Here is a 12,594-nt window from a genome sequence, read left to right as displayed (position 1 = left end):
TTGTCATGCCCAGCCCACTGGGTTTCTCTGAATTGCCTAAGGTCAGGTGAGTCCCAGGGCATACTGTGTTAGTTGCCTTACCTTGTGCCCATTCAGTATCAACAGGAGATCTCAGATAGCTGTGACCAAAGGGAAAAGAAGCACAAGGCAGCTGTACTGCAGTTCACGTGAGTCACCACAACAGCAGACAAGTGCAAATTAACGTTGGTATGACTTGGAACCATTCCAGTTTGGCTCAACAACCTGAAGTTTAATGGTGAGAAGGAGCAAAGGCCAGGGCTTGTGGCATCAGAAGACTGAAGCAATCCCTTCATCTACCATGTTCATGTAAACGCAAGTGATGTCAGGGTGGAATCCAATAGAACATGTGGCAGAACAAATGTAAGAATGCAAAATATGAAAGAACAGTGCTAATACAAGTTTGGAAACCTGGATGGGGTGAGATGGTTGTGCCTTGTGAGGGAAAGAATGGTTAACATAAAATTCCAGAAGCCTGCAGTTCTGTCACAGGCTCTGGTACAGTCTCGTGGCACTGGTACAGACTCATCAAGTGGTTCATGATACCTGAAGCTAGTCTATATTCTTACAGGAGAATGCCTTTCAAAACCCAAATCAGTGACTGTAGCGAACTGTCCCCATTCTCCTAAGGGGGAGTTAGTTGGTCATCGGTTGAGAGATGTTTATATAGGTCTAATAAGAATAAATTCAGTGAACCTTTATGCTGTTGCAATATTTTCCAACATGTTGAATGCAGAGACATTTCAAAAGACTTGCTTAAAATGCACAGAACCTACAGAAACCAATCTGGACCTCCTAGAAAATGAACATCTAAGCAGAATATGAACTAGGACATGATTCTTGAAGAAAATAATAGCATATTTTCATGCAGTACAAGGTTTAGTCTTTGGCTGCCAATTCAGCTGCAGGAAGGAAAAGAATTGCAACTGGAGTGGCTGGGATTTCACTGGGATGTATTTGAAAATGGGTTCTCAATTCCTGCCTCCTATCTGAGGAGGGCTGTAATTCTGTGTCCTGAGGCACTCTGTGCATGCCCAGCTCTCAGCTACCCCACCAGTGGGGTGTTCTAAACCTCCTGGTTTATTCTGCCTGCATCTAAATGTCACAGCTTCCTCTGAAAGCCACTTAAGGTACTTCAGGAATACTCTCTCAAGGCAGCTGTCACCTCCTGGCAGAAAACAACAGCCTCCAGTGAATGGCACTGAACGATTAGAAAAGCCTCAGAAGGAGAGGGAGGGGGAAAGACATTTGTCAATGGGTTTTTTTTGTTGGGTTTTTTTTTTCCAGACTGACATTAAAATAAATGGTTGCATCCTGTGTAAAAATAATGTCAATTTTTTTTATTCATGTAGATAAACCACATTCTGGATGTTCCAGGGACCTGCTCTTTGATGGTCATACTGCTTGATCTAGGTAGTTTTACACCATCTCTGTGCAGAATTCCCCAATCTGTTGTGATTGACTCCCAAATTAGGAGTTGGCGAATTCTAGGGCTTTTGGAAACATGGCTGTTTCTTAGTAAGTGGTAGTTTGGTGGTTTTTTTCACCCTGGAGGTCTGGATATTATTCCTCTTTCTTATCACTCTCTCACTTTTGATGTAGGCTCTAAGCAAAGGTTGCTGCTGTTTGTGTCTACTGGTTTTGTCTTTCTGTTATGTTGTGCTTTTAAATAATCAAGAGTGCCTAGGGCACAGGATGGGCACATTTCCCATCTGGTTTTATAAGCATAAATAAATACTTATAGAAAAGGCAGCTGTGGCAGTTCCTCCTCTTCTCTGATAGATCTCTCTTCAAAGCTGTGGATCAAAAGAGCATTGCAAATATTCAGCAGCAGGGACCATGACTCTGAGGACTGGCACAGAAGAGTCACACGTGAACTTCTAAGCCTACATAAGCAACCTTCCAAAACGCAGGTTGAGAAAATAATAAACACACTTATCTTGCCAGCAGGGAAAGAAAGTGCCTCCTGTCACTCAGAGCAACTCTCTGAGGCATTGCAGTCATGTATGGAAGCTGAAGGAGGCCTGTCTGAGGCCTGCTGCCTTTCGGAAATGTGACAGAAATTCAAGTCTGCTTTCACTGAAACATTAGAAATGGCACTGTGGAGACTCAAGAGATCTAAATTAAAATTCCAGCTCTGACACAGACTTTTGGAGTGTATGAGCAAATTACCATGTGCCTCAGTTCCTACTGGTAAAAAAAAAAAAAAAAGGATGATAATATTTCTTCTCTCTGACTTTGTCTTGTATCAGAGCATCAGACTGAGGCCATTTCTCACTAAATAGATGTATTTGAACCCCAGCCCTCCTGGGGCAGCTAAGCAGTAAAAATAGTAGTAAGTAGGTAAATAAGTGATTTCTAACACCTTGGAATTAATGTGTGATGTACTGGTATTTATTTTATATACTAAATAAATAAGATTTATCTGTTTATGAAGAGAGGGGAGCTTTTATTGAATGGTATAAAACTTATCTGGGAGACAAGCAAGTAAATAGGTTTGGCTGTAGGCAACTATTTTCTTTATATAAAACCAATGAGGCAAGAGAGAATTTTATAATTGTATATGCTCTCAAAACAGCTCATCCACTATCCTATCTTTAGGCTAGTGGAAGATCAGTAAGGGCAATGATCACAAACTCTCAGATTTTACTATTGTGTTCCAAATTTTGTTCTTTTTCTTTCCATAGCTCATTCCAGCATGACTTTGGATGTCAAAGGTTGATGGCAACAAGACATCTGCTGCTGTCCTGAAACTACATCTCTGGTTGGTAATACTAACTTTGTTTCCTTAAACTTGTTTACTAAAACTAGGATTTTACAGTAGAGAATATACCTCCTTCTGAACCAATACTCATTGCTAATTTGGACTAAACAAGCCTGATTCTTCACTATCTGACTATCTACCTGCAAAGAGCATTTCTTAAAGAAACAGTAATCTAGTTAGGCAGGATTTTGCAGTGACATAAATAAATGTGTGAGGCAGTACAGGACAACAAATAACCAGACTGGTGTTTTAAACGTGGAATCCCACACTTGAGTAAAAGGTTGTTGTTTCTCAGCCTGAGTGACTGAGGAAAGTGAAGGGCAAAGGAAACTGCAGTAACTCCACGTCTCTATAGATGTCACCAGCCTTTCACTCCAGCCTTCCCCAGCCGTTTTCTGGTTGGTACCTATCTCCCTCCAGCTATTTGTTTTGTAGCCCCAGAGGGACTGTTGTTTGGATGATGAAATACTGCATAGTACAAACTAAGAGCTGCCAGCGGTGAGCTGTGCCTGGACAGGAGATACAAAATGGAAAATGTAAACGGTAACACAGTACTTTTTCAATTACATCTTGAGCAAACATACTTACTTACCAGGAGTCAGAGAACAGTGTGAACTTCTTTTTAGATATTGCCAGCTAAATCATTATGGCATTTCCTGAGCTCTGTTTAAAATGATTTATGGACGTTATTTGCAACATTTTGCCTTCTCCTGGAATTCTCACGTAAAAATCCAAACCACATAATTTCCGTTCACATAACACCCACAGCAGGCATGCACTGTTCTCTTGGAGCTGGGAACTTGTCTGCAAAATGGCAAGGGCAGTTCAAAAAAGGAAAAAACAAAACAAAACAAAAAAACAGTACAGAAGGAAAATGATCCCCTTATGTCCTCACAGAGGATTACTTAGGTGCTAGCTTCACATAAAGAGCCAGAGGTGTGAAGACAGGGCAAGGTGGGAGGGCAACAGAGAACAAGGAGATGGGTTTGCTTGTCGAGGTGAGGTTTTTGGAGCATAACACAGTCTCTTTAATTAACAACTCTATTTGGATGTTCTACAGCAACACCCCAGAGATTTCTGGTTTGAGTCCCAAGTGGAGTAGCTGCAGCTGCACTGGAGAGGGTGGCTATGCATTGGCTGTGCCACTGTCCCACCACACATACCTCTACTTCGTGGTACTGGGGGTCCATTGCCTCCTGTAATCAGACCCCCGCTTAGGGCTCTGAGCACAGCTGATCTCTGTTACATCACTGGGGAAAAGCCATAACTGATTGCTGTTGTGTTCATGGGAAGAAGCAGATAGATTGAAGTCAGGTTTGTACTACAGTATTTGGCTAGAGTTGTTGCTAGCTGAAGTCATGGGGAGGAGGAAAGGAAGGCACCCTGATGTAGCAATGCTTTCAGAGAAATTCCTTTAGTTGTCGTATGACAAGTATCTGCAAGGGGCTTTGCCAGCATAGCTAGAGCTTGGCCATGACCCCTGGAGGCAAGCCCTGGCCAAACAGACTGTACTCAGAAAACGTACACTCATCAGTCCCAGGAAAGTGTTTCGACACAGGACTCATTTGATCCCTAGTTGAGACTTATTTTCGAGACTGCCCCAAAAAGTGGTGCTTTCCCAGCTTGAAGTTTAAGTAAGGCACAGGGAGCAGGATGAAGAGATCAGAGACTGAGGTTAGGAGAGGGGCAGGTCATGGCAGCAGGGGGCAATAGGGTCTGACTGCTGGGATCTTCAGGTCAGTGGTTTGTCCATGAGATCACATAGTTGGCTAGCCCATAGTAGTGCATCTGGGGGGGATACAGAGCAGGGCAGTGCTTTTCTCTTGGATTTTGAGCAAATTTCTCAGAGTAGTGAGGAGAAATACTAAAAAACAATGCATGCTTTCTTCAGGATTTCCATTTTTTAAACACATCTTTAAATATATTTAAAAGCTTTTTTAGTAAATGACCCTCAAAAATTAAAAAATACATTTTAGCTCAGCTGATTATGACACTGCAGGCACTCCACTGTTAGTAAGTAATCGGCATTTTTCATACCATGCCTTTCACCTTTGGATGGAGGGCCATACCCTAATTTGATATATAAGGGTATACAAGGGTATACAAAGCAAGATCACCAACGCCAGTGCTATTGCTATGAATTTACGTTGGTGTAATAGGAAGTAGAATTTGTTCCTAAAAGGGAGGCAGTGAAAAATGAACATATACTATAATTCCCTGAGTGGTAGATTTTCATATTATCTATGTTCATTCAGGATTTGAATCTTGGAGATTGAATTAATTTCAGATCTCCTACCACCTGACCCAAAACAAAAACCAGACAGCTGTGTTTGTTACTGCTTGGTAATATATTTTTCCAGGAAAACACAGCTTAAGCTCGGCCCTACTGAAATAGCTGGCTGTTGTTTGTGCTTTACAAAGTGCATCCACTAACTGAAGAGAGAACAAGTATCTGCCTACCACAGGGAACGTACCATTTAACTTTTGTGCAGTGCAAGAGTGTGTTAAAAATGGGTTTGAAACAATGTTTTTAAATCCTGTTCAGTGAAAAGGAGATGAAAAACTAGAAGAGTACTGTGAAGAAGTGCTTAGTTTGGTTCACTGTTTGATGCAGAACAAAACACACTGTTCAAGAAAAGGGGCGGCGACCCAAGAGACTGCAAATGTGCAGGCAGGATTAGAAGTTATGAGAACAGAAGAAGAGTCGATTTTCTCCAGCACTGTAAAATAGGGACCAAAAAAATAGGCTCATTCACTATATTGACTGTGATACATGACATAATCACTGAAAGACATCTATTATGTAGATTCATGTCTGATCTCAAAATCTGAAAAAGGACTAACACCTTGGGACCCAAAGCTGAGGTTTTGGAAAGAGTCAGTTTTACTGTAACACCAGTACTGACAGGCTGGGCCCTGTGGTGGCAGGAAGAAGCTTTTTGGCTTGTTCCACTGCAATCAGTCCTTTTGGGATTCAGGCTTTTTTGCCTGGGAGCAGCAAAGAAGTTGTCTTTTATGCTGAACTCTGAAGGTAGAAGGCAGCAGAGATCCCAAACCATTTCAGTGGTTTTACACAGAGGGCAGAATGGCACAGGGACTGAAAATAGAGCTTGTTGATGGACAGCTACAATGAGCTAGCTCACTGTGTTCTCTTGCATACAGTCCAGTGAGGTGTCTTGAGACTATTCTAAACCACTGCTTTCTGAACAGGATAGTTCCTTTTTTATGTGCAGTGATGCTTGGGGATCGAGATAGGCACATATGTGTACAGGAAATCCACAAATTATTCATAGCCATCTACATATTTAAATGGCAGAAGAAAATAAGCTTTTGATCTCCTTTATCTCAAGAAACAGAGTTCTGGTCTATTCTTTTTATGCAACTTACTAATGAGCAGGCAAAAAGACTGTTATATACTTTTGTAATGTGTAGATTATGTGATTGAAAAAGGAAGCATTATTTCAATTAGTTATGCCGGTCGTGAATTATAACACAGTTTTAATTGAAGGGAGATCCACGTGAATATCCACTGCATTAATCAAGATGAGATGCATTGCAATGAATACTGAATGAATACTAATGAAACACCAAGAATAAAATGTCACCATTTAGAGATATTATATCTTAGCTCTTCCATGTACTAGACTATCAGAATTAATTGAACCAGTACAAAACTTTATGGCTGGTGGCATGTTCATTGTTGCTTAAAAGGAATGAAAGCATAGGCACAATCTAGCCCATTTATCAAAAGCTGGTTCATCTAGAACTTGTTACAAAACTCAGCTGATGAAGTTTTCCAAATCAGTTTTGCCAATTGCTAGTTACAGTAGCATGGGTCCATCTTCACTGAATACTCTTGTACTACAGTTCATTAGAGGTAAACGTATGTGTCTGAGGACACATAGACAGACATTTACAAACTATATTAGTTGTTTGGAGAGAAATATACATTTTTTGATGAGAAATAATTTTAAACTAGCTCACAGGCTTTGTCATCTAGAAGAGATTATGTTCAAATGAATCTTTGATACAATTATTATTTATTTTGAACTTCCAAGGTTGTACATTATTGCGGAGAGAGGCAGATTCTACCTGAATGATTTGTTCCCATCTTTTGCAAGTTGGCTGGAATCTTAAGTGGGATTAACCAGCAGAAATGCAATAGTAAAGCCAAAGTGTTGGGGTGACAGATTTTGCCTGTAAATTAGGCTTGATCTTGGTTATCCAAAATCACAATGCAGAGCAAAGGAAGGTACTCTTTCAAAAACGGAAATCAATTCACGTGTATTACAACCAGTTTAGATGAGCTAATATGAATTTCAAATGATGTGTTTATATCAGCAGATGAGTTATGAAAAAAATGAACTTTGAATCCTGCATTGCAAGTATTTACACCAGAGGCTTGGTTCATGCACCCACTTGAGAAAGAATAATGCAGGGCCCAATTGTCCCTTCATTTGGTCTGACTGTTACAGATTAGTAAAATTAAGAGCCAGATTGAATATTATGTTCTCTAATCACAGACCATAGACTGCTGTCCTTGCAGTGAGCTTTGTGTGTCTTGCTAAAACACAGCCTGCACAAAGCAGGCATCCACTTTGGGCTCAGAAAGCGGAGAATCTGCTGCTTCCCTTGCTAGTCTGTTCCAATGGTTAGTCACTCTCACTCTTAAAAATGTGTTACTTATTTTCCATCTGGCATCCAGATATGGGAATGTATGTTAGAATAGCTCTGCTGACTTTAATGTGCTACTCCTGATGAGAGGAGAAACAGGCCTGAGGTCTGTTTGCTCCTAATCCTGAATTGGAGAGCCCATTACTGCTACAGGTCTGAGCACTTGGTGCCAGCTATTCTAGTCAGCAAGCTGGGATGTTCGTTACTGTCTTATTACTTTCTTCTGTTTGTTCCATTAAGTGCACATTTGTTCACTGAGTCAGCCCTTACATGGCTGTTCTACCCACTCTTTTCTTCCCCCAGTGGAGAATTGTTGCAAAGTACAGTGATGCACAGTGTCTGCCATTTCCATGAGCAGGGCAGGAGTTCGTTCTGCCCATTCACAAGTTATTCCTACTCTTTGAAACACACGTGCACAGGCACACACAAAAACATGAGCAAACCCACTTAGAATCTGAGAATCTGTCTCAAAAAATCCTGCTGAAAGCTGTCAATTATCCCACACTGAGGTAACCTTCCTTTTAGTCTTTTAAAGGTCAAATCTATCCTGTTACAGAGGATCAGAAAGTCAGTGCATGTCAGATCAGGCAGTTGCTAGAGAGTGGTAAAATTTTCATTTTGGATCAATAATGATATATGAAAGTGTCTAGATAATAATTTTAGCACTTCTACTACAACATGATTTTGTGATATCACTGCTAATCTTGTAATTATATCGCCATCTGGTGCCTGCTAGCATCATATACCAAGCTGCAGAAAATGCAGTTTCTATGACAATTTCTGTAGCAAATGCTGTGGGTTTGATGTAAAATATTGGGCTTGAAAGATTTCTTGTGAGAGGGGCAGGATGGGCACAGTTGATACCAAAGTGCTGGAGCCCAGGTGTCTGATAATCTTGGAACGTGCTGGTTGTCATAGTCCTCTCTGCCATTTGTAAATCCAGTATAACTCTGTAGTTTACTGCAGTGGTGGATTTCCTGGGGTCACTGAGGTCATGGCTGCATCCCCTGTTAGCACTGTGCAGAACAACATGTGCTGAAGATCAGTGCATTGGCAGTACCTCTTCATCCTAGTGTCCAAGAAAACTCCTGATTTTTGAGTACTCTTCAAATGCAGAAGAGTTCCTTTTTGTTTATTTTGCTTTGGTGTTGGAGGGAAATAGAATCACTAATTAAGAGCCAGTTTCTGCTTCCTTTAAAGTGAATTTGTTCTTGTTCATGGGAGAAGTCCCACAAGGTTCCAGAGCTAGAATCTACCCTTTGCTATACTGCACATATAATGAAGGAAGCAGGAGAGAGACCTTCAGGACAGCAGGTAGTAGAGCGTTGTCACTCTCTAGATATGCTAGACAGATCACACCTACAGATCTGATTTTATTCTATAATTTTATTTTATGGTTTAGGATTACCTCCTTGTAGGCTCAGTGCAGAGAAGACTCCAATTTCCATGCCTTAATATGCTGTGAAGCCTGCATCCACACCAGCTTGGCTGAAGGGGTCTGTGCTGCTGTGACAAGCAGCTCTGTTCCCTCTGAGTCAAGAGTGTCCTGGAACGGCCTCTTCCTCACATCCTCTCTGCACATTGTCTTGAAGGGAATACTTTTGGACAACACCCGGACACCATCCCATGCTGTGCTGAGCTACAGAGAGTTTCACAATTGCCTTACTGTGCAGAAGGGAACCGGGAACTTGGCCACAACCATTTCCTAAGCTTCTTACACTGTGCTGTGGTTTTCAAGAGCTTTTGTGTCCTGGGCCAAGTGGAGGTGCCAGCTCACCCTTCTACCCTAAAAATGCATGCTTCAGGCAAGAGGGGTGTTCCCCTGTGTCTTGCTTCCTGCTGCCACCACAAAAAACATGGGTAGTGTGAGGCCATATGATGTCACGAGAGGGATGAGCCGGGCAGGGGGTGGGTTGGTTGCTAGCAGCAGGGAAAGGTAGGGCAGCTAGGAAGCCTGGAAGAGCAAGAAGTCCTAGAGCCCTATGACTTTATCTAGCAGGCTTTCTCCTGCCAGAGAAGAATGAGTCAAATCAAAATGTAGAAGGAAGAAGGCTGATCAGAGAAGTGGGGGCTGGGGATTAAGTTGGGGCAGATGGCAAGTTCATTGCTCAGGGGTCACATCAGAGAGGATCTGCTCCTGAAAACAGCGCTTGGTTCTTCACTTCCTACATTCCACTTTCCCTCCCAGAGTATGCCATGGGGAAGGGGAGTAGCACTATCTACCCACACCAAGACCTTTTGAGGATGTCTGTTGCCCGGCTGTCATACCAGCCATGGTCTGTCCACAGATGCAGGCAGACCTTACTTAACAGACGCTGATTGCCATGGTCATAGTGATTTCTCTTCTCCTATTCCCCAGCATACTCCAGGTGGAAGAACTGCTCTCCTTGGTCTTCTCATGCTGGGTCCTGCAGGCTCACTCTCACCTGCATAGGTGGCCCCCTTCAAATATTAAGCTGAGGAGGGAAGTCACCCTTGGACTCACCTCTGATCATTTCCTTATGCTTCATCCTGGGTAGAGGTCAGCACTCAGCACTTCCTCCTTTCTTCAGCCTTTGTTCCTCAGCCTTCGTCAAGCAACTCCATCACACCTCACGGGGCCTGTGTTTAACCTGGAGTACATCTCTAGTCAGTTAGGGCATGAAGTAAGAATCAGTGGCACTGTCTGGTCCCCAGACCTGAATTTCAGAGGTACCAAGTACTTGCAGATTTGAATGACTTTGGTGCTGCTGCGGTTCAGGAGTTTGGCCACCAGTCTCTGATGAATAAACCAACACATCCAGCCAAACCTGAGCTTACATTCGTCAGCCAAGTGAAGGGAATTAGGTGTATTAACACCAGATGAGACTCTGGCCCTAAAATATCTGTAAGGCAAAGAATGGAAAACATGGAAAGCTTTCATAGATATTCCATTTAATGTTTTGTAAACTTTCCTGCTATGTTGCTAGGGGAATTTTAATACATCAACGCATTTAAAATAGATCTCAGTGAGATGTTTGAAACTGGAGCCAAGTCTCCCCCTGCCCTGAACTTCCTTATTGTTCCTGTCACCATTTCAGCTCCCTCCTGTCTGGAAGAGACCCTCTTGCTGATCCACTTCCTGCCCCTGTAGCAGTACTAGGAACTGCGCAAGGAATCCTTGTTTTACTACACTTCAGATGCTGACATTGCATTTTGCAGCTAGCCAGGCTTCATCTGGAGAGTATAGTTCTTGCATTTCCTGATGTGAGTCAGTTCTGAGGGAAGTGTTTAACCTTTTTGTCAAAGGTTAAACATATAAAAGGGGAATGTGAAGCTCTTGTATTCCTGTTGTTGCCACATTAAAGAGAGCAGCTTTCACCGCTAAGCTAAATCTAATTTTTCTGGGGGGACATTTCTTTCTGTATCCAATTCAAAGCTGCAGTTTACAGCACTTGTTAAGGAAAGTGTATGTTTGAACAGGGCTGTATGACAAGGGTCATTCATTGACTGTTTCCATTGTTTTTTTCTTCTTAATAGCCCTTTCTGCCTCTCTCAATGGATTTGAAGAGGCTTGGACAGGCATTTGTATTAAGTGAGCCTATTAGAATTTTTCAAAATGGTCCATTTCTATAAAATATAAAGCACTTCAGAGGAAAATAAATAGCAAGCATTCTTTTGCTTGAAAGCAAAAGAATTTGCCCCTACCTGTTCTTACTGACACCGTATTATTTTAATCCATCTTTCTCCACTGCTTGGCTGAGTATACTTTTTTTCTTATCTGTAATCACCAAGACTGATGAGTTAGCTATGTTAGCTACAATCACATGCCTCTTCCCACTGACTAAATACTTAATGGCATACTCTTCTCCTGATGGAGATGACTGTCAGAGATCTCATTGCAGTTTTACTGTGTGTTGGCTGCTTCTGTCCTTTGTGAAGCATAGGAACACACCTATTTTTGTTTAGAGACAATTCCACAGGTGACCTGCTGGTTGTTCTGCACCAATTGCACCACTGATAATTTGTTGATGTTTATCTTTATGGGTGGGTCTGAAATACCTGATTGTAATCAGTTGGCAATGGTTATCCAATGAGTCTGTGAAAGAGCCAGGAACAGAGTCTAAAGTAACCACTAACGGTGGGTTTGCTCTTGAATCTCTGTTGCTCAAGGCCTCCATTCTAGTGGATAATTAGATTGTTCTTGCCAGGTCTGTGTTCTTCTGCAGCTCTCTAGGATTGTGTCATAAGTAGACAGGTCCACACAACAGTTTTGTCAGGCTGGAAAGATATAGTCTTGAAAAGGAAAAAAGGATAAACAAAAGATAAAGAATAAAGAAAAATTAGAAACGTCATTCCCAAGGGAGTGTTCCTGACAATCTGTTAACTTTTCATTGGTGTGTTCATAACCACTTCCAAAAAAATGTCACAAACTCTTAGCAGAGCAGCTTGAACCTCTGCTGATGAATTGAAGGAAATTTGTTCTAAAGAAAATACATCACATGAAGTTAACCCACAATAGTGGATCAGCCAAAACCAACACCACGGAACAGGAATTCCTTCAATTTAACAATACCATAATCTCATTGCTGGCTGAGCAGTAACATTAGAAACTGCACATATAACACCTTCCCTTACAGTTGAAATTTGGCAGTGGTGACTTTAAAAAAAAAATCCTAAAAACAACCTTAATCTTCAGCCTGGATGCATTTGTTTGATTAAGAAGATTTGAGTTACCCACTTACAGAGTCAAATCAATGTAGTGTTAAGATTCCTATGCTTTATTCCAGGCATATAAGTAATGTGTTATTCAAAATAATACACTGCAGAATAGTTCAAAGCTGAACTGTGAGTGCTTCATTGCATGAACTGTGGAGGAGTGCTGATTTTCCATCACTCTGTTATGTGCGTCAGTCACTGTAGTTCTGTCTCCTTCTGCAAGGCAAACTTGACCTGACTGTGCTTTCCTTAATTACATTGCTTTCATTGAAAGGAGAAAAGTAACCACTGTGAATTATGCTGTCAAAAACCTAGGCACCACCTTCCATATTTCTTCATTTACATTATAATTCAGTGCCCTTTGGTCCAAAAACTAATTCGTTGCAAAGCTAGGGTAAAAGAGCTCTGTTTGAGGACCTCCTGGGTTCAGGAATTGGTGGCAATACAATGTTATTGCAGAC

The 12,594-nt window shown here is 41.6% G+C and overlaps 1 long non-coding RNA gene across 1 annotated transcript in view; it reads left to right on the top strand.

Annotated features, from left to right (window-relative positions):
• The first annotated feature begins 2,613 nt into the window (after nt 1-2,613).
• LOC138689459 (uncharacterized) overlaps nt 2,614-12,594 on the top strand; it is a 29,450-nt gene continuing 19,469 nt past the window's right edge. The window contains exon 1 of the long non-coding RNA XR_011328287.1: nt 2,614-2,782. This is a non-coding gene — a long non-coding RNA (uncharacterized lncRNA). The remainder of the gene's footprint in view (nt 2,783-12,594) is intronic.

The sequence above is a fragment of the Haliaeetus albicilla genome, chromosome 16, assembly GCF_947461875.1.
Source record: "Haliaeetus albicilla chromosome 16, bHalAlb1.1, whole genome shotgun sequence".
NCBI lineage: Eukaryota > Metazoa > Chordata > Aves > Accipitriformes > Accipitridae > Haliaeetus > Haliaeetus albicilla.
The sequence above is the reverse complement of the archived record's forward strand: the minus strand, read 5'-3'. Positions and strand labels throughout refer to the sequence as shown.